The sequence below is a fragment of the Pogona vitticeps genome, chromosome 3 (assembly GCF_051106095.1).
Source record: "Pogona vitticeps strain Pit_001003342236 chromosome 3, PviZW2.1, whole genome shotgun sequence".
In the NCBI taxonomy this organism is placed as follows: Eukaryota; Metazoa; Chordata; class Lepidosauria; order Squamata; family Agamidae; genus Pogona; species Pogona vitticeps.
This window is the reverse complement of record NC_135785.1, coordinates 218,575,271-218,598,559: the sequence shown is the minus strand read 5'-3', so window position 1 is coordinate 218,598,559 and position 23,289 is coordinate 218,575,271.

Here is a 23,289-nt window from a genome sequence, read left to right as displayed (position 1 = left end):
CTATAGAATTTTAACATTAGATTGAATTTGGCAGTCTTGTACATAGCTTAATTCTACTTATAAAAATTTAGTTTGTTTGCCTTCTATTCTTGCAATATATATTATATTGTTATTTTTCTGTTATATTGTGGTGGTCTAGGATTATATAAACAAAAACACTGAACTCAACTGAGGGTCACAAACAACTATTTCAAATATATAATATCTGGCAGCACAAGTATTTAGACCTATTGTTCGTATGTTCCTTTCTTAATATACACTCTTCCATGCTAATTTTCTTCACATACGCATTCATCTACACAACATTCTCTAATACAGCTAGTGTGGCTTATTGGTTAGAGTGTTGGAATAGGACTCAAGAAACTTATTATTATTTATTATTTTATTTATTTTATTTATATCCCGCCTATCTAGTCGGTTAGGACCACTCTTGGCGGCTTACAACAGTAATACAACAATGTAATAAAATCAGTTATTAACTAAGGGAAGAACTTTAGACAAATAAGACAAACACTAGAAAAGGTAAGGAAGGGAAACTCAGGGATTGGCTGAGGGGAAGGCCTGCCGAAATATCAGTGTTTTTAGTTGGTTTTTAAAAATACCCAGTGAGGGGGGCGCGCGGATATCAGGTGGTAGGTTATTCCAGAGGTGAGGAGCCACCGCCGAGAAGGCCCGATTTCTTGTCTTTTCTTTCCGGGCCTTCCTCGGCGTTAGGCTCCTCAGCCTCACCTCCTGACTCACGCGAGTGACACGGGTAGATCTTGGTGGAAGTAGGCATTCCGCCAAGTATCGAGGCCCTAAACCGTTTAGGGCTTTGTACGTAAGCGTCAGTACGTTGAAGTCGGTGCGGAATCGGATGGGCAGCCAATGCAATGCGGCCAGAGTGGGTGAGATATGTTGGTATTTTTTCACACCACTGAGAAGTCTGGCTGCAGCATTCTGCACCACCTGAAGTTTCCGCAACAGCCTCAAAGGCAGCCCAACGTAGAGCGCATTACAGTGGTCTAATCTTGAGATTATGAGCGCATGCACCAAGGTAGTGAGGGCCCTCACATCAAGATAGGCCCGCAGCTGGGCTATCCGCCTAAGGTGATAAAAGGCGGTTCGGACCACAGTAGTAAGCACCGGGTCCAGATGGATCCCCAAACTGCAGAACCCATCCTTGGCAGGGAGGGTCACCCCCCCGAAAGAGAGGGAACACCCACCCTTAGTACCTCCGTCTTGTCCGGGTTTAGCCTTAGCCCGTTCTCCTGCATCCATTGCAGTACGGTCTCCAGGCAGCGCTGTAGGGACAGAACGGCATCTCCTGTGGTAGGTGGAAAGGAGATGTACAGCTGTGTATCATCGGCGTACTGATGACACCGAGCTCCACATCCCTGAATGACCCCTCCCAGCGGCCTCATATAGATGTTGAACAGCATTGGGGAGATAATCGACCCCTTTGGAACCCCGCAATTGAGAGTCCACGGGGCCGAGACATTCTCCCCAAGCTGTACTCTCTGGGGGCGGTCCTCCAAGAAGGAAAGGAGCCAGGCCAGGGCAAGGCCCCCAATTCCTAACTCAGAGAGCCTCCCCAGGAAGATACCGTGGTCAATGGTATCGAAGGCCGCTGAGATATCGAGGAGGAACAGCAGGGACACATTTCATCTGTCGGCCTCCCTCAGTAGGTCATCACACAGGGCGACCAATGCCGTTTCTGTACCATGGCTGAGATCCCCAAATGGCCACTAAGCTGACTCAGTAAACTTGGGCCACTCATAATCTCTCAACTGGTCCCACCTCTCAGGTTTGTTTTAAATGTAAAGTAAGGAGGAAGAGAGCTATGTGTGCCACTTTGAGTTAATAGGATAAAAGGCAAAATATAATACATAAGTAATTGCTTCTTGTATGTAATCTTTGGACTGAGAACTGCTTTGGAAAGTTTAGAAAAATGCACAGTCCAAAGAATATTGGTTGCCTTCTTCATAGTAGTTCAGAAAGTGCAAATTAGACTGGTTTAATCAGAACAATGAACCAACTAAAATATTCCTCCATCCCTCCTTATCATGGGAACTGCAGGAGTAGAATTACATCCCACTATGTTTGTATTCCTGTGATGACACATGGGTTCTGCAATTCTGAGGCCCATTAATTTTAAATCATACAGCTTTCAGAATGAAGGTATAGATGTGTATGCACATACACACTCAAAAACAAACACACATTCAAAACACATTGATTTTTTACCTCTGCTAAGTAGTAGTTTGGCAGTTTTAGAAACAGAATAAATCAATAAGTGGCTGAAAGTGATTTACTATGATCCAAATCCATACAGCCATTTCTTCTTTCACATGCTACACAAAACTGTAAGATCTCTCTGTAGGTTCTTCTCCACTTCTGGAATAATTTACTAAATCCAAAATTGAACTGATAGTCCTGACCAGAATTAAATCAACTGCTGAATGGTTCATCAATGCTTACATAAATAAATTGTTTGCTCTAGATGAAACCAGGATTCCTCACTGGCCCAGCCAAACTCAAAATAAGAAAAATGGTGAATCAAGCCTCCAGTCTGAGATGAAAAACTTCTCCATAGATAGTGTTTGGACACCTACGTGGGTGGCTCCCTAAGCTATGCACAACATACACACCAAGACAAAAAGAAGTTGCCTGTAACTGTTGTAAATCACTTTGGATGATACAGCATGGTGACTTGAGGGACCAAAAATGAAAACGAACAACATAACTTTAGGGCTTATGTGCTTCTTCGGGTACAATTAAAAGCATTTGTGTTGTGACGCTTAATCACCATATGAAGCGACTCTGAGTAAAAGTGCTATCCAGGTTATGCACAGTTTAATCACTGGAGCATTGTACTTGAGTTGGCAGGTGACAGGTTCAACATACCTGATCTATGGTGTTTTCTGATCTTGATACATGAAACTCTGAGCATCCTGAATTATCTGTGTGCCCCACCTTCAATCTAGCTCATTCCAAATGGAATCCTATGTAAATTCGTGACCTGAACAGTGTGGCCATTTTATGTCATATCCCCAATTCTGTTGAGGTAAGTGTGCAGGCAAGGATTCTCCTCGTGCAAAAATGAATTGTATGGAATTGCTGTATGGGAGGAATTTTGTATGAAATTACAATTATTTTCCAGTTTTCTGTTCTCTTCTGTTAGCTTGCACATTTTGGAACAGCACTGAATCAGATCATTTGGTGGCACATTAACAATAAAATCATGATTCTGTTATTATGAAGCAGCTTGTATTGTTTAATATTCGATGTGCATAAATGTTCAGAAGGTAAAATACTCCACTGAAAACTCAGTTTTGGATGCTTTTCCTGTGCACATATTTTGCAGATGGATGCCAGCATGGTGTCCAAAATGGCATTACTGAGTAACTCCACAGAATTTGTTTGTGTGTGTGTTGTTGACTCTAGTGTTTTTCACTAAATTACTGCCCACAAAAATGTTTACTTGTACTATCACCTGAGGTGCAATCAGAGATCCATAAAGTTAGTTTTCGGTACTACAACTCTTAGAATATCTCTGCCAACATGGCCAATGGTCATGTCGGCTGGGTTATTTGGGGCCATAATAATAATATCATGCAGGAAGGTATATATGTGGGGTTTGCTGTAAAACTTCTAAAGAAATATTTTAATGATGTAGCTTACGTTTTTTTTTTTTTTTTTTTTTTTTGTTATGTTACTTACCCACTCTTCGTGCAAAAGCAAAATAAACTGTCAGTTTAAATCTGTCTGGTAACAAGAGTATTCCCACTAATTCAATGATGGAATGGTGAGTCAGCACTTAAGTGAATCGCATATTTAATACAGCCAGACAAATTTTGACTTAAAACATGGTGCTGTTTCTGTATCATTCAGCAACATGCATTTTTTTTAGGACTTGAGACCACTTTCTTAGTTCTGTGCCATCATCATTCTCAGCCATATTTTCTTAATCTGATTGTAGCAATTATGTTTTTTGTTTCCAGGTCTTTAGGCCCTTTGCCCCTTCACCAACAACAACAACAGGACCACCACCAAAACACAATCAACCAACATGTCTCCTTCCATTCTTATTGCCTAATTTCTTATATCTTCTGAACAATTTAAGAAATGTGTGTAGACAGATTCGTCGAAATGGCAGAGCTGGAATGCATTCCACAGGTTTGTCAGTACTACATTTCATTATTTGATTTTTTCAGTGCATGTTTGACACTTAAAGACTGAAATCCTATGGACCGTGCTCAAACCTTGGAGAGAGAGATATTCATGAAGGCTTTCATGGCCGGGATCTAATGGTTGTTCTGGGTGCTCTCCTCTGAAGATGCTGGCCACAGAGACTGACGAAACGTTAGGAAGAACAACCTTCAGAACATGGCCAAAGAGCCCGAAAAACCCAGAACAACCTTGGAGAGAGATCTTTGAGATGGAACACTAATCTGAGCATAGCAGGAGAGACACATGTCGAGGTGGTGAGAGAAAGGAGGGAACATTGATCCAATAGATACACTGGTCTTTCTCAGTCTGCAAAGCTACCCCTAACATTCAGGGATGGGATTCAGACCAATTTTCAGACTGGTATAGATGAATTACTGTATTCCTATTTTTTTTCCAGCATAAAGGGGTGTTGTTTCAAAATGAAACAACTTTGTATGGGGTGGGCATTATGCTATCTCTTTCTGTGTGTGTGTTCTGTGCTGTCAAGTCAGAACCAACCTATAGCAATCCTAATAGGGTTTTCAAGGTAAATGAGATTTTTAAGGAGTGCTTCTATCAGCTCCAGTCCCCCAGTCAGTTTCCATAACTGAGCAAGGATTCACACCCTATTCTCCAGAGTCTTAGTCAGTCACTCTATTCAATATACCACACTGGGAATCTAGTTTTATTAAATACACAAAGAGGAGAGTGTGCTAACCCAGTTCCCTCTTTTATCTCTTTCCTCATCTGAACAAGAAAGCCTTCAGCATAGAGAGGAGGAGCCTATACTCCTTTAAATTCTCTTTGCAAGTGTAGAGGCGTTTAAATATAAAAGCAATAGAAGATACTCTCCTTTTTGCACTGTTAATCAAAGATTTAACTAGCAGTGTTGGTGCCTGTGGTTTTGCTGCTCTACAGTTTAATCTGGGATCACATGAGGTTGTCATACATGAAAGAAGAGAAACGTTTGAAGAGAAACACCTGGATCAGACTGCACAGCGGCCATATTGGCTCCTCACAAAGACTTATCAAGCTCCTCATGAATTGCCATACATTCCACTCCACAGGAGCTCCTAGCTGGGAAAAAGGATAGCAGGTCTTTCGTTCTAGGCCAGCACTGTAACCATTACACTGCAGAATCTCCCAAATAAGTTCATTTTAAAAATGTATTACTGAGTATGACAAAGCTTGCTTTAAAACATTCCAGAGATCATCCCCATATTTAAAACTATTAAATCTCAAACTGAATAAAACTGTGGTCATTTTCGGGTCATTGCATCCCCCCAAAATAACAAAGACAGAATCAGCCGTACCTGCCTGGGGAAAATAATTCCATAATTAGGCTTCTGTGTAATTGTGGTTCTCTCTCAGGAATCATGCTGAGACAGGAACAGATTTTGTGATGAAGACCATAAACTATAAGCAGACATATATGAGTCCAGGCATTTCTTTCATACACCATGCTCTTGAACCATCTTGAACAATTTGGGCCCTACTGGTAAGAACAAGCACCTTAAAATGAGCCTAGAAATAAATGGGATGCCAGCAGAATTAAAGGAAAGCTGATGTCAAATGGAAGGCAACCACTATAAAATAGGCTGTCTGCAGCATTTTGCTCTTGTTGCAGTTTTCAAACACTCTTACAGGGCAACCCCAAAGTAAAGTGCAGCACAGTAATTTAACCAGGAGATGACTGAACACAAGAGACATTGTGGTCAAATCTATCTTAACCTGGAAAGGGGAAAGGTGCTGCTGCTCCCACTTAGCCTGATGGAGAACACGAAGGAAATTGAAAGGCTGTATGTATTTGTGACATTTTGATCGGTTTCCATAAAGATATTTCCCCAATGAAAATTTTCTTTTCCTCTTCTCACAGATCAGCACAACTACATTCATTTAATATTTGCTTTGGACTCATGCAAACTTTAGATTATATTACATCTCAATTAATAACATTAAAAATCTGAAGTGACTCATCTGATCATGAGCATGGAAGCTGAATACATTATAGGTCTTAGAAGATAATTTATCTTATTGGGTACACTAACCTCACTGTAGCAGAATGACCTGTTTGTCTTTAGCATCGTAAATCTCAAGTTAGGAATGTTATGACACAATGGCTAGAAAAGATCAGGGTTCTAGCATTTCATTATGCAATGACCCAGATCCACTCTTTAGTCATCATGTTGTCATGACTTGTAATACTATAACTCCACAGTGGTCTGGAACTGTGTTGGCATAAGTAAAATTCCTGGCTGTACCAAGATGACAATGGCCAGTGTAGGAAGAAAGGATGACTGTCAAGACAAGACACTAACCAGATGTCAAGTATCTTCTTGTCATTCTTTCTAGCTAGTGCTGATCACTGGAGGGCACTAAACAATCCTCAACCCCCTGAGGACAGAAGCTGGCAACTCTTTTGCCTTGCCTTCTTCAGAGAGATTTCACAGTAGCTCACATGACATGGCAAGAGGACTGGCCTTTTTCTGAGTCCCACATCTTTTAGTTGCCCCAAACAAACATTTGAAAGCAGTTGGAGGGCTTTTTCCCCTTGAAAAGTTCACTGAGTACTTCTGGCTTTGCTCACCATCAGAACAATGCCACTAACCGCAACGTAATTATCATCCAATTTGTACTAACTCCCATTAGATTCAAATTAACAAATGTTATGTTGTTAGTTAGCCTGCAGCAGTGAGAAAGAAATAGCGCTGGGCCGCATTCAAAAAGCAAAGGCAAAACCGTATTATTTCTTTCTGAAGAGAAAGAAAATCCGACGGGACTGCAGCGTTCTCTCTTGTTTGGCTTCAGCTCAGAATTACTTGATTGACAATACCCTAGGAGATGTCAACAGGCCCATAACCTCCATTGTAATTGTCTCCGTACCACAGCTGTCTTGGGATTTCTTTTTCAGGTGTTCCCAAAGAGCTGTCAGCACACTAGAATGATAACCTCTTGTGGAGCCAACATGTTGAGTACTTTAAGATCAGCTGGTGCCTGTTTAAGGAGAAAACATCAGGCATTTACATGAATAGGTGGAAAGAAAAAGATAGCAACTTGATAATGGGCCTTCCTCAGAAAGAACAGTGAGTGGAATGTCAATTTGACAACACTATTGACATCTCTTCTCTAGTTTCCACAAATGCCAGAACTCTCTGACAGTTTAAAAAATAGGTCCTTTGTAGAAATCAGTGAGTGGCAGAACATATACATGTGAATTCCTTGCATTGTAGGCATTCCCACTACTGGGGAATGTATAAAGATTTTTTTATAGTATTGAGCTAGGCCAATAGAATATGGAGGCCCTGTTAATTCATTTATTCTCTTATGTTTTTGATTCCCACAATAACTCATTCTCTGGAAAATAACAAACAATCCTGTAGCACTTTTAAAACTATGAGATTTGTTATAGGCCAAAATCCTAAGGCTTGTGTATGTCTTAGGAAGGCAAACAGTATAACCTGCAGTAACTTTTCAGTACAAATGGATGAGTTCCCAGTTGGATTTTGGGGTGTGTGTGCTAGTATAGCAAGAAGCCGCAGGTGTAACTGTGCAGTAAGATTTTTATCATAATATGAGTTTTTGTGTGCCCGTACCTCATGGTATAGTAAGTCTGTTAGACTTAACAGATGCCATGCAACTTTATTGCTTTGCTGCAATAAACTAATAAGGCTGTCCAGAGATAACATGGCTTTGTTTGCATGTCAGATGTTTCAGGTACTGAAAGATCTGCATGCTTGGAAAGAAAATTGTGTATGAAGAGAAAACAAGCATTTGCTTCAATATGTAACTGGCCCCCCACTGAATCTCTCCCGGTAACTAACCAAAAATGTTAGTCATAGTAAAAATGTGTGGTTACCCTTTGCTAATTTATAGTCATAGTATAACATATTCATGGCTTCCTTATTGCAAAAAAGAGAGAACTAATTATAAGCAACTAATTTTTGTAACTAGTTATTTTCAAGCCTTGGGAATGCTGAAGCGTGATAGTATAACCCTAAGATATTCTGCAGAAAAATAAGAAGGTCCAGATCCAAAGAATTGCATTTTCCCATTTGCCCATCTTGGCACTGTTTTATATAACCGAAGAGTGCAAGAAGTGTTTTGTGGAAGGACAGTCACTCTGGATTCTTGTCCCACAGGTATGGATCCACAAACCATATGAACAGACCAGACTGTGCTGGGCCTGTATCAGTGGCTGTTGCCTGTGTAAACTGCAGAGAATTCAACAGTCTCAAGCTTCTCAAGCATAAACACTGGAAGACATAAGCACTAAAACAACCATGCATATTCTATCACTCCCCTATAATCATTAGTTCAATACACTTAAAAACATGTGAAGTCTTGTATTTTTAAAAGAAGGGAGGAAATGAATTCTTAAAGATATGAGTTGATTTTTAAATTAACTGATTCTTGGGACATTTTATTTTCATAATAATAACCATGTGCTGTCAAGCCAACTCTGATTTATGACAACTCTTTTCAGGGTTTTCCAGTTGGAGAATACTCAGAAGTGGTTTGCCCTTTCCATTTTCTAGGGCTGACCAGGACTGTGCAGTTTGCCCAAGGCCACGGAGGCTGGCTCTGTTCACAGGCATCTGGTTCTGCAGCAAGATACTAAACCACTGGAATAATCAATATATAGTTTTAAGCAGTGAGATCACAACAGTTATTCTGCACAGTTCACTGTTGACAACAAACTGGTTTCATCTCCTTAGCTTCAATTGGAATTAATATAATCTGGTGCACTGGGAGCACTTAGCTGTAATTTGTATTTTAGTAATGTTTATGATCCCTATTCTAGAGCACTCTTCATATTCAGACAATCATAAAACATTCATAGAATCATGTTAATCAAATCATAGTTCCGTTTATAGACTCATAATTTATGAGCTTCATGGGGATAAACCAATTTGCAGAATGCTGTAAATTGCAGTTCTCTTTGGTACAATATCTTGGAACATATTTTCAGATCTGTTGTGATTAATTTTGAAAACTATTGTTCCTTGCATTTTGATAATCTATGCAGATAATGGCTACTTGAAAATATGGTCCCACATACCCATTAAAAACCCCAAACATCTGCTGTGTGTGGAAGAGTTCCAGTGGGTGCATCCATCTTCATAGGTAGGCAGCAGCAGACAGTTCCTGAATTATTCCTATGCCGATGTGAGACAATAAATGGTGCAACCTTCTATCGAATAGTAAACATCCTTACTTTCAATAATGGCCTAAAAACCTAAATGCAGCAGCAGATCTCAGCAGTTGAATTTGGATCACTGAACCAATGAGAAATACACAACTGTTGACTTGCTGTCCAGCAACTGATTTGATGTGTCTACTCTGATGAGGACTAGCAAATGGATTCAGACAATCATTCTTGAATATTATGATAGTTTGAGGCCTTTTGTTAAGAGATCCCTATCTGCAGTGAAAGCAGCTTTGGTATGTATATTTGATGATAGCTCTACCTTGTATTTACATCCTCCTACCCAGAAAAAGGCCCCATGTTTCCCCTGTATTTTCCACTTGATCCTATCTTCCAGGATTGTGCAACTTGTGGTCATAAGATCCTATGGGCACTTTGCTCTAAATTTCAAAAGGCCTTTAAAAGTAGTCCCGTCAGACTTCTGGCAGGAGACTCTAGGAGCCTATTGGCCAGGGAGGAGTCGGGAGACAATTTCAGTGCTTCAGAAATGAAACTCTTTAGCCAAATCCTCTTAGTATTGCAATTGTTACACTTCTGGGACAATTTTATGAGCTGAAAAGTTTTCCCGAGCACTAGGAGAAAAGCGGGGGGGGGGGGGGAGAGAAAGGTAGCAGGAAGAAAGACAGAAAAGGGGTGACCAGCCACTTCTAATTTCTATTCTGCCCACTCAAAAACATACAATATTCAACAGATAAACTTAAGGAAATGATTAAAACCCTGGATAAAAAAAGAAAAATGGCTCCCCACCTTTGTTCTGTTCAGTCTGGTGTAATGATTAATGCCCCTTCACAGATTGCTGCCTTGTCGTGGCAAAGGGGCTTGAGTAATTCAGAGATGCTATAGTCTATGCCATGCAGGGACACCCAAGACAGACAGGTCATAGTGGAGAATTCTGACTAAACGCAGTCCACCTGGAACAGGAACTGGCAAGCCACCCAGTATCTTTGCCAAGAAAACCCCATGAACAGAAACAAAAGGCTAAAAGATATGACACTGTAAGATGAGCCCCTCAGGTCGGAAGGCGTCCAACATGCTACTGAGGAAGAGAGGAGGACAAGGACAAGTAGTTCCAGAGCTAATGAATTGGTTGGGCTAAAGCCGAAAGGATGCTCAGCTGTGGATGTGCCTGGAAGTGAAAGGAACGTTCTATGCTGCAAATAAAAACACTGCATAGGAACCTGGAATGTAAGATATATGAACCTTGGTAAGCTAGATGTGGTCAAAAAGGAGATGGCAAGAATAAACATTGACATCCTGGGTGTCAGTGAACTAAAATGGACGGGAATGGGCAAATTCAATTCAGATTATTATCATATCTACTATTGTGGGCAAGAATCCTGTAGAAGGAATGGAGTAGCCCTGAAAGTCAACAAAAGAGTGGGAAAAGCTGTACTTGGATATAATCTCAAAAATGATAGAATGATTTCAATACAAATCCAAGACAGACCATTCAACATCACAGTAATCCAAGTTTATGCACCAACCACAGATGCTGAAGGATGAAATTCTATGAAGACTTACAACATCTTCTAGAACAGACCCCAAAGAAAGATGTTCTTCTCATTAGAAGGGATTGGAATGCTAAAGCAGGGAGCCAAGAGATAAAAAGAACAACAGGTAAGTTTGGCTTTGGAGTTCAAAACAAAGCCGGGCAAAGTCTAATAGAGTTTTGTCAAGAGAACAAGCTGGTCATCACAAACATGGTTTTCCAACAACACAAGAGGTGACTCTATACATGGAAATCACCAGATGGGCAACACCGAAATCAGATTGATTATATTCTTTGAAGCCAAAGATAGAGAAGCTCTATACAGTCAGCAAAAACAAGACCTGGAGCTGATTGTGGCTCTGATCATCAGATTCTCATAGCAAAACTCAAGCTTAAACTGAAGAAAGTAGGAAAAACCACTGGGCTAGTCAGGTGTAATCTAAATCTAAACAGATTTAAGGAACTCGATTTGGTGGACAGAGTGCCTGAAGAACTATGGATGGAGGCTTGTAGCATTGTACAGAAGGCAGCAACAAAAATGATCCCAAAGAAAAGGAAATGCAAGAAAGCAAAGAGAAGGGAAACAAAATGCAAAGCAGATCAGGAAAGTTGCAGAAAATTGAATGCAGACTTCCAAAGAATAGCAAGGAGAGACAAGAGGGCCTTCTTAAATGAACAATGCAAAGAAATAGAGGAAAAGAATAGAAAGGGAAAAACCAGAGATCTGTTCAAGAAAACTGGAGATATTAAAGGAAATTTTTGTGCAAAGATGGACATGATAAAGGACAAAAATCATAGGGACCTTACAGAAGCAGAAGACATCAAGAAGAGGTGGCAAGAATACACAGAGGGATTATACCAGAGAGATCTGGATGTCCCAGACAACCCAGATAGCATGGTTGCTGACCTTGAGCCAGATGTCCTGGAGAGTGAAGTCAGGTGGTCCTTAGTAAGCATGGTTAGCAACAAGGCCAGTGGAGGTGAGGGCATTCCAGTTGAACTTTTTAAGATCTTAAAAGATTATGCTGTTAAGGTGCTACATTCAATATGCCAGCAAGTTTGGAAAACTCAACAGTGGCCAGAGGACTGGAAAAGATCAATCTACATCTGAATCCCAAAGAAGGGCAGTGCCAAAGAATGCTCCAACTACAGTACAATTGCACCCATTTCACACGCTAGCAAGGTTATGCTCAAAATCCTTCAAGGTAGGCTTCATCAGTATGTGGATCGAGAACTCTCAGAAGTACAAGCTGGATTCCGAAGGGGCAGAGGAATTAGAGACCAAATTGCTAACATGAGCTGAATTATGGAGAAAGCCAGAGAGTTCCAGAAAAACATCTACTTCTGCTTCATTGACTACGCAAAAGCCTTTGACTGTGTGGACCACAGCAAACTATGGCACGTCCTTAAAGAACTGGGAGTGCCTCACCATCTTATCTATCTCCTGAGAAACCTATATGTGGGATAAGAAGCAACAGTTAGAACTGGATATGGAACAACTGATTGGTTCAAAATTGGGAAAGGAGTACGACAAGGCTGTATATTGTCTCCCTGCTTATTTAACTTATATGCAGAATACATCATGCAAAAGGGTGGACTGGAGGAATCCCAAATTGGAATTAAGATTGCCGGAAGATATATCAACAACCTCCGGTGTGCAGATAATACACTCTGATGGCAGAAAGTGAGGAGGAATTAAAGAACCTCTTAATGAGAGTGAAAGAGGAGAGTGCAAAAAAGTCTGAAGCTCAACATAAAAAAAATCAAGATCATGGCCACTGGTCCCAGTGGCCATGGCCCCAGTGGCCCCAGTGGCCTCCTGGCAAATAGAAGAGGAAGATATGGAGGCAGTGACAGATTTTACTTTCTTGGGCTCCATGATCACTGCAGATGGTGACAGCAGCCACGAAATTAAATGATGCCTGCTTCTTGGGAGGAAAGCGATGACAAACCCTGACAGCATCTTAAAAAGCAGAGACATCACCTTGCCAACAAAAGTCCGCATAGTCAAAGAGATGTTTTTTTCCAGTAGCGATGTATAGAAGTGAGAGCTGAACCATAAAGAAAGCTGACTGCCAAAGAATTGATGTTTTTGAATTGTGGTGCTGGAGGAGGCTTTTGAGAGTCCCCTGGACTGCAAGGAGAACAAACCTATCCATTCTAAAGGAAATCAACCCTGAGTGCTCACTGGAAGGACAGATCCTGAAGCTGAGGCTCCAATACTTTGGCCATCTCATGAGAAGAGAAGACTCATTGGAAAAGACCCTGATGTTAGGAAAGTGTGAAGGAAAGAGGGAAAGGGGACGACAGAGAATGAGATGGTTGGACAGTGTCATCAAAGCTACCAATATGAATTTGACCAAACTCCAGCAGGCAGTGGAAGACAGGAGGGCCTGGCGTGCTCTGGTCCATAGGGTCACGAAGAGTCAGACACGACTAAATGACTAAACAATAATGATTAATCCCTGACCCTGCCAGGTAGCCCTATATAAAACTTTTAGAGATTTGGGATAACCATTATTTTCATTAATTTTCTTTTATCTTGTGAAATTGTATCTTTGGCATCAAAACGAGAGAGGAAAAGACGTAATCGCCTGTAAAGGTATATATACAATACTGCATACACCAATTATATGGTGCACAAGAAAACCTGCCATCAGCATGAAGATCTGCACGCGTAACAGTTTAAAAACAAGCACATATTGTCTAATAATGATGCTTTTCTGTAGTTTGACCAATATACCTCCTCTAAAGAATGGAAGAAGATGTTCCAGGACATAGACAGGTAACATTTTGGACTACAACCCCCAGAATTCTCAGACAGTATGCCCATTGTAGCATTTCCATTTGTATACCCAAGGCAGGAGCTATGAATTATTATTATTATTATTATTATTATTATTATTATTATTATTATGATTATGATTATGATTATGATTATGATTATTACTACTACTACTACTACTACTACTACTACTACTACTACTACTACTCAGCATTGCTGGTACTTCGGGCCAGCCTAAAAGATCAGACTAATCACTAGGTGTCATGTCCTAAAAATTTGTGGAGGAGATGGTATGTTTTTAAAATCACTGAACTTTGGATTTTAGGAAGCAAAGGAGGTTATTAGCAATTGTTTTAAATTGATCATCAAAGATTTTGGAATGACTCCAGATGTTGAATTTGGTATGGGGAAGAGATGGACCTGATCTTGTTTCTGTATTCTTTTAACTTCCGTAAGGCATATTTTTCCTTTTTTGCTTATATACAGCATATATACACAATGGTGCCCATTGTAATTGTTGGGCAGAAGGCACAGTAGTAAGTGGTGGGTGGAGCCAGAATCTGAGGAGGTATTCACACACACACACACACACACACACACACACACACACACAGAGAGAGAGAGAGAGAGAGAGAGAGAGAGAGAGAGAGAGATGTGCCTTCTGCTCCAATGATGACAATGGGCACCAATTGCCACTGACCTGTCCCCAGTAACGTAATGGACTGTATTGATCCATTTGACTCCAAGTAAATTATTTCACAATACTTGAATGAGTAAGCTATCTTTTACCTGTTTGGGGTTATAACTATAGGAGTGTCATGAGTGCTGTGAGGTAGGAGGAAAGTCATTTCAGACTATTTTCTATCTCACTGCTTCATTTCACATTTCTTCTCAACTTGTAAACAGTAAAGAGGCCTGCAACAGAGACAACAGATGGTCTGTCCATGGGAATGGGAGAGAGCCACCCTATGTGTTCCCAAAGTTAAATGAATAATTAGAGAATGATTCAGTCCACCTAAAATCATTTTTACCAGCTCAGATGGGAGATAGATGAAGGAAGAGTTAATCGTTGCCTATGATTGCACAGACTTTTTCCCTTTATCTTTGTTGTTTCTGGACAAATCCATTTTGCTGGGTTTCGAAACACTAAGTGTGCACAGATACGCATGCATCCACACATCTTTGTGCATGCAAGTCTTTCATAAATTGTCTTCAATCCGAAGTTTGTAATCTGGAAATTGTATGCATAAAGGAGTTCATTGTTTTCAAGACAGGGCCTGCTCTACCTCAGGGCGGAGTGGGTCTGCCTTCTAAGATGCCATGAAAGGGCAAAACATCATTAACTATCTGATTTGTTATTGTTGCATTTTTATATGCATTTTCTCTATGCCAAGGATATAAAGAGGTCTTTATGGGACTTAAAAAAACAACCTTATGAGACAGAATAGCTTTACTGGCACTAGGCACTAGGCACCTTGACTTGAGGGAGTGAGGGTGGAGCAAAACATCTTAGGATGCCCACTCCAGGGTTCTGAAATACAGTAGATCCATAGCAAATGAATACAAGAAGACACAATTACTGTTCACATGACATTTGTACCTCTGATAGCAAAGACTTCTCTCCAAATCCTCCCCACATTCCTATTCACTGTGTAACAATATACAGTGAAATTATTGCATGGAATAATAACATATAGAATATAATAATAACTAAATTTCTACACCGGCTGTTGTGTATTCTACACTACAGTGGGCTACATTCTGCTGATTAAAAACATTGTTTGTTCCTTTGGTTAAAGGAAAGCAGTATTCTTTGTCACCAACTGGATTTCACCTCTTCAGTGTGTGAAATGGCAGTCTGAACTCTACAGTTTCTCATTGGTATGTATGGGCACAAGAGATAAGACAGCATTTTAGCAAGGACTGTAAAAACAAAACAAATAGTCAGATCCTACTAGTACGTTCATTGAGGCACTTCCTTGAATGGCAGATGCTTATGGACAGCCACCACTGGTCCTTCTAAGTCCACTGGCCATGTTGTTGCATTTGTTATTTAATTGTTTATTGTATTTATACCTTCACTTTCCACTCAGTGTTAGCACTCATGGAGGCTTACAAGCTTCTTAAAAGAGTGAAAACAGATAAAACCACATTTAGCTAAAAAAAATCATAAAATCATGAAAAATTTGCTAATTTTTATGTATAGGGACTACAACTGTTGCTGGTATTGCTGTTGTTCTGCTGCTAGTACACTTGTTAGAAGCATTTTGGTCTTATGAACACCTATTTTCTAGTCTGAATAGAAAAGACTAGAAATGGGTGTATTCCCTGTTTCTCTGAAAACTAGGGCAAATATGTTCAGATAGCAGAATTCTGCTGTGGGCCGCTAACTTTAAGCACACTCTTGTAGCACTTCCTTATACATTTTATAATCCATACCAGAGTTGTTTTTACTATTGTTCCAATTTAGACATGACTGGAATCCAACTTCTCTAAAATACAGCATTCCCACTAGATGTCATGCAAGTAGCATGCTATTATTTTCACAGACATAAAAGAAAACTTCATTTCATTCATTCGGCACCTGAAGCAAAAAATATGGTGTACAAGTGTAACACACCTGCTGGTTTCAGTATTTATATGACCAACTGTGCAGACGTTTATAACACTTCCCAACAGATTTCTGCCAGTGACCATGTAATAAATCCCTCCAGAGCCAGAAAAATTAGCCTTTTTTTTGTATTGCTTCGAACATCTCACATGACATTCCCAAATAAGGCACTATAGTACAAGCCAACTCTGATTGCTAGTAATGACTTAACTACTTTGGAATTATAACAGTATGAACAACAGTGGTTTGCACAGTGAATGTCCCAGCCGCTCCACAAATGCCTGAGTAACCCTTATGATTGTGCTTCACACTGACCAGGCTGAAAGGAGCAGAAAGTCAGAGCACTTGACAATCTGTGCTGAGCTGTAAGTATCAGTGGCTCACTCAACATCAAGAAGAAAAATAAATGAGAAGATATATTGATATACTGTCAATAGAATCTGTTCTGTTGTTGCTATATTGAAGTATGAGTTTTTTTAAAAATTTAAAACTAAATGGTATCATTTGTTTTCAAAGAACAAGCTAATATGGATAAATGACATCCTACATCTGAAAATTCCTACATGCATATGGAATAGGATTCTTTCCCTTGATCATTACACTAAAATATATTTGGCTAAGACTGCAGACATGAAAACCTGTTGGTATCATTTATTTTTCAGTGCTGCACCAAAATTCTCATCCATCACAGATCGGTGGTGGACAATAGCATTTCCTCTCCCACCCCTCTTCCCTCAGCAAGGAAAATTATGCATATTGAGTTAAGCAATGTGAAAACTGTGATGCACCATCTGTCTTGTCAATACCTTCACCATGGAAAAAGGCTATCACATTTAATAAAGGATAAGCTTTAGTAGACCAGAATCCACTTCATTAGACGCAAGACTCGCTGATCTTATTAGAACAAGCTAATAGGGGAAATCATAAAGGAATCACTCAATGTTAGATTAATACCACATCTGAAAGACCACCAAAATAGGCTTTTGGAACAGAGATGCATGATGGACATGTTTTTCCTTGATTCTGCCATGAAGAGAAAAGCCTTTCTTTTCCTGCAATAGAAGAGCAAGGAACTTTAAGAACTGGGCAATGTAAAAACAGAGATGAAGTACCTGTCTTGCCAAGATTTTCCCCATGAAAAAAACAGTAAATTTATGAAGCACAGGGTTGTGCTCTCTGTGGAAAAGGCCTCAGTAAGCCATTCCACTCTGTCTTCTTTGGCTAAATGATAGTGCTTTGTCCTCTTTTAATAACTATAACAACACCCTTCTTTCCTCAGTACCTCATACTATCTCACACCATACTGCCATCTCTAGTTAAAAAGGCCTTGAACGTATTTGTGACAACATGACTCCACTGAAAATTCTCTCAAACAGACCCTAGTGTGGGATGATTCTATAAGCCTAAAGCAATGATCTGCTTCTTGAGCTAACTTTAATGTTCTGTGGATTTATTTTTATTTTTATTTTTTCCCCACCAACATCCTCTCCTTGCTTGCTTCTGATGCAGGTTCATCTACAACAACAAACTCCCACTGGTGATGATTGATGCTTACTCAGTTTCCCTTTTAAACACCTCACTACAGCCCAGAAATATTTGTCAGCTTTTCTCATCAGTTGATTACACTCTCCAACCTCCTCCTCCATCCCCTCCTTTCTCTCCTCCACTTTTTTTCTAAATTTAGGAATTGCTTCCTTTTAATCAGCAAAATCTGTTTTTCCTGGACCTTGAATTCTTTGCTCCATTCTTTGTCTCTCATTTCTTCAGACATTCTGGTAAACAGTCATCCTCCCCCATCTTCATCACAGCCTTCTCTGCATCTCAGAATTACTATAATGACTAATCTTCTTCTCTATAAACCAATTACATCATATGGAAAAATGTTCCAAACCCTTTACATTCCTCACTGCTATTCCCTTAATGTGTTTTGTTTTGTTGGTGCCATTCTTCTGATGCTCTGGCGTCTTCATGGCCATGCCACCATCAAAGTGCTGATAAAATTAAGGATGATGCCAAATTCTAGTAAAGCACAGAATCTGATGACAGATTTGTGATTCTGTTGATTGTAGAGCCACAATGAACTGGCTTAGACACCCATGATAATGCTGCAAGTTGAAGGAGATTCCATAGAATTTCCTGAGCAGAATTAATCACATATAGACTATATAGAGGCCTTTGGTACCGATCTTAATATGCCTCACAGTGGCTCAATCATGACAGTTGGGATGTGCAATAAAGTGTAGCAGCATAGCAGATTTTGGTTTGATGGTCTAGTCAGCCAACTGTACCTTCTCATGGGGTACTCCATTTCATTGTTCCTTTCCCAGTTCTCCATTCATGCCCTTAGTAGTAAGAATTTGGTGGCACTGGACATGCTTAGTCTTCACAAGACACTACTTTTTCCTCTTATACCTGCAAGTAAATCTTAGGGTTCCTCCTGAACATGCAGGTAGTGCCCTCTTGTTTCCCAGTCTGCGTGATGGGACTTTCCATGCCCTCCTGTCTTTCTGTCTTTCTGTCTTTCTGTCTTTCTGTCTTTCTTTCTTTCTTTCTTTCTTTCTTTCTTTCTTTCTTTCTTTCTTTCTTTCTTTCTTTCTTTCTTTCTTTCTTTCTGTCTGTCTGTCTGTCTGTCTGTCTGTCTTTCTTTCTTTCTTTCTTTCTTTCTTTCTTTCTTTCTTTCTTTCTTTCTTTCTTTCTTTCTTTCTTTCACTGCATCTCTAATAATCCCTCACTGTTGGCTATGCTGTATGGGCTTTATGAGAACTATAGGAGAAAAACATCTGATGGACCACAGTTGTGTAGCCTCACCTTGTATTGATGAATGCCAGATATGGGGGAAGAGCAACAGCAGAAGAAAGATGCTTCACACTTCACGGATTCTGTCTGGGCCAATATAAGATGGTGTAGTGGGTGGATTTTATGTATGATCCAGCAAAACTCTCAGTGTCCTTATGTCCTTATGTTAATGTTTATACAAAAAGCTTCAGAACATGCAAAGTGCAGCAAAGTGCAATATTTTGTAAATGCATCTGTTGTTCAATTTGAAATACATATTCAAATGTATTATTCCAAGATGAAATATATTCCAAACAAATGTAGATATGTAAGATTCTTTTGATGAACCTCAACTTTTAGGTATCAGTTTAGCAATCTGGGCCATCCTAAGCATTAACAGGAGCAGAACAGCATGGGTCTGTCCAAACATGAGCCACAACTTTCCATGTTTTCCCACTTCTGTATCACACTAGAAAAAGCTTAAGTTCTAACTAAGTGCAGATCTTTAAAAACATTCTCACCTGGCTGACCACATCATTCTGGATCACAAAACTTTGTGTCCCACTAAACTTATTCTTATGAACACTATTTCATGATTAAAGGTGCCAGAATCTCTATACATTTATTCTCACTAGAATCTAGGGCTTTTTAAGTCTCTGTCTGCCACCTGGTGGCTACAGCCAATAGTTATGAAAGAAGTTAAACAAACTTTCTATATCAGGTTCTATATCAGAACAAGCATCAAGGCCTCTGGGTAGGTGGGGCTTGTCAGCCTTGGAAGGCAGCCCATCTAGGAGAAGAAAAACTCTATTTTCAAACCTCCACTGCCTTGTGGCTATATCCACTGATGGAAAAGGCTTCAGGAGTTAACCTCGAGGCAAAATCCGGAGCTGGAGTCCCGTAGGCAATTCGTGTCATTCTGGCAACTCGTGCGACGTCGCTGGAACCAGTTCTATTGGCTCTTCCCTTTCCATTGGGCTATTTCAGCGACGTGGAGAGGGGTGTTTTGCTGCTTGGGTAACAGCCTATCCTCCATATTATTTTACCCAGGTTTCATGCTCTGGAGAGGACACTCCAGCTTTGCATACAGTGTTGAAGTCCTTCATACAGAGCACGTTACCATAGTCTCTTGAGACTGAAGGATGCCTAAACTAAACTATATCAGGTTTGCTATCACACAGCAAACAGTACATATTCCAGTTGAGTTTTGATAGAATTTGATTTTTTTTCTATTCAATCATTAAAGTATTTGAGTTATTAGCAGATCATATGCACATTCTGGATGCTTCTAGTTGTTTGGACAACATGTCTTTTATTAAAAGTGGGGAACATTCTCATCACTTATGAAAAATGTATAAAATACATCAAGATCAGTTTCTATATTTTCCTAGGCTAGACTAACAGTATCTGGTTCCTGGCATGATGGTGGTGGTGACAGGGGAGGGAGAGAAAGCTGGTCAAAATGTGTAGTTGGACAGATACAATACAGCAATCTGACATTCCATATTTTTAGAAGGGAACTATTAGAAGTGTACAAATCAGCATTTTTGGACTACCACTTCCAGCTGCCGGGGGAATTCTGGGAGTTACAGCTGAAACACATCTTCAACCTCTACTAACCATAAATATTTTCCAAATGCCTTGACATCACATGTTGCATCTACAGCAACATCTTATATATATGGAAACATATAAATCATCAGCACCCACAGGAGAAAGGATCTTCTAACCCTAGAAAAATATGTTTATCTTCTTGCAATCAGATACTACAAATGATAGCCCAAGTGCAACTGAATGGATGTGTAGCAGGATGTCTTTCTCAGTATTGGGTTAAGATGCCAGATTGATATTTATGGAAGAAGAAAGAAGACCAGGGATCTGTAATGACCTCCCCCTCCTTACTAATCCTGAGCAGATTCTCCTCAATATGATGACAGTTTATTCTACAAACAACCTGACTTACATGCACTTTAACCCAATATTGGGAAGGACATCCTTCCCTTTTCCCTGAGAGAAGTGATAGGATTTATTTATTTATTTACAAGATTTTTTTAGCCGCACCATTACCAATGGTCTCTGAAAGAAGAAGAATATGAGAAAACAAAGTCTCTTTCCATTTAGTATTCAAGAAGGGCAGCATAATTGTGTTCAACAGGTACCTCTGTTGTTACATGCTGTCAGGTTTCTCCCAATTTATGCCAATCCGGTAAATTAATGACTTCAACTCTGCTCAGGTGTTGCTGTAGCTTCCTTTACTGAGTCTATCTATCTCTCATCTGGGCTTCCTCTTTACCTGATGCTTTCTGCTTTCCCAGGCATTATTGTCTTTTCAGCAAGTTGTTTTCTCATGAGTTACCCAAAGTACAACAGTCTCAGTTTAGTGCTTTCCACTTCTAGGGAGAGTTCAGGTTTGATTTGATATATTGTCCACTTATTTGCCCATCAGGAATTATCATACTGAGGAGCCTTATTAATATAGGATCTGCCTACCAGCACATCCACATGGGTTAACCTTGGTGTTACATAAACAGATGTAATCTTCTACAGATGTTTTAATCATCTGATCAAAGGTTTCTCTCCCCTCTTCTTCCTCCTATATTACCATTACTATGCATTTGTGATTTTCTATACCTGAATTTTCCTTTTCAACCTGAAAAAGGAGGAAGATTGCTTCTTAGTGTTCATTATGATGAGATGTATGATAGTATGAGCTCTCCAGTTGTAGCATTCAGGTTTCAGCCTCATTCCCAGGAACACACCTGAGCCTTGCCTGTCTGCCCTCTTGACAAATGGCCTCATGAGGCTTAATGAAAAAAAAGAGATAAAAGATATTGTGCATCGTCCTATAGAAGACAGTGGGCGGGCTATATCAATAAAAATGTTGTGTGTGTATGTGTAGGTGGATGGACAATAAAAAATATTAGAGGACAAAAACATCCATCCCAGAGTTCAGATCTTGTAGAACCTTTTCACTCTAATTTGAACTAAAACAAGGAGAGAGAGAGAGAGAGAGAGAGAGAGAGAGAGAGAGAGAGAGAGATCCTGTTTATACTTAGAATTATGTATCCCTAGGCTTGGCAGGCCTGTGATGAAAGATTTGTTACACAACTTCCTGACTGAGAAAGACCTGAAAAAATCAGCGTGTTGTCATGGTCAAAGTGTGGTTCAGATCATTTATTTGATCATGAAAGGACCTAGGAATCTAACTGGGATGATGGTGGCCACTCTCAATCTCTTAGTCTTACCAAGTTGCTCTGTATTTCACCAGGAGCTCATTGAAGGAAAGGATAAAATGAATGACATTGGGATGCAATTAGATGGACATTTATCCAGCTGTTTGGTCTGGGTTGAAAATGGACTGGTTCAGTTCTTTTCCTGGTGCCTGCACAATATATGTGCTATCATGAACCAGACCGCCCCTGCCCCACCTTTTTGGATCCCTATCAGGGGCTTTTAAAAAATTTATTAGACACAACTAGGATGATTCCATTTTGATTTAATTCCTGTATGTTTGATTGCTGGGATTGAATGAATGTGAATAGTTTAAGCTGCCCCTTTGCTTATACTGCTTAACAATCTAGAGAAATGGAAAACTTCCTTCCTGCTCCCCTTTGGAGGGGAAAGGAGAGGAAGTTTTCCATTTCATGCTAATTGTTGCTAATGCATCAGTGATGTTTTGAAAGAGCCTTTTCAAAAAATCATTTCAAGGCATCACTGATGTGCTATGTCAATTAATAGCAATAATAATAATAAAAGGAAATGGAAAACTTCCCCTCCCTTCCTCTCCACAGGCAAGTGGGAAGGGAGATTCCCATTTCTTAGGATCATTAAGCAGCTTAGACAGGACAAGGATTTTTGTTTTTTACTTTTGGTTTCCTATCCTTTTAAAGGAAAGAAGATTGTTCTAGATTGTGCTAAACAAGGTTGCTTGAAGTGTGGTGTTTTTGATCCTTGCATGTGGATACCAGGATTGCCCCAAATGACATATCACACCTCAGAGGGACCCTGATTAGCATGATCTAGATTCATCCAGATAACTGGGCCATTTAGCTATACCCTTAGCTTCCTACTGTCCAGGAATGCTCAACTCAGAACAGCCTGTGGCAGCCAAAGTAGAGAGTTGAAGGATTTTTATTTAAAAAAAATTTAAAAAAATCACTTGAGAAAGGTCATCTGATCCAAAACATGGCATGTCTGAATGTGAAATATTGATAGATATTAAAACAGGTATT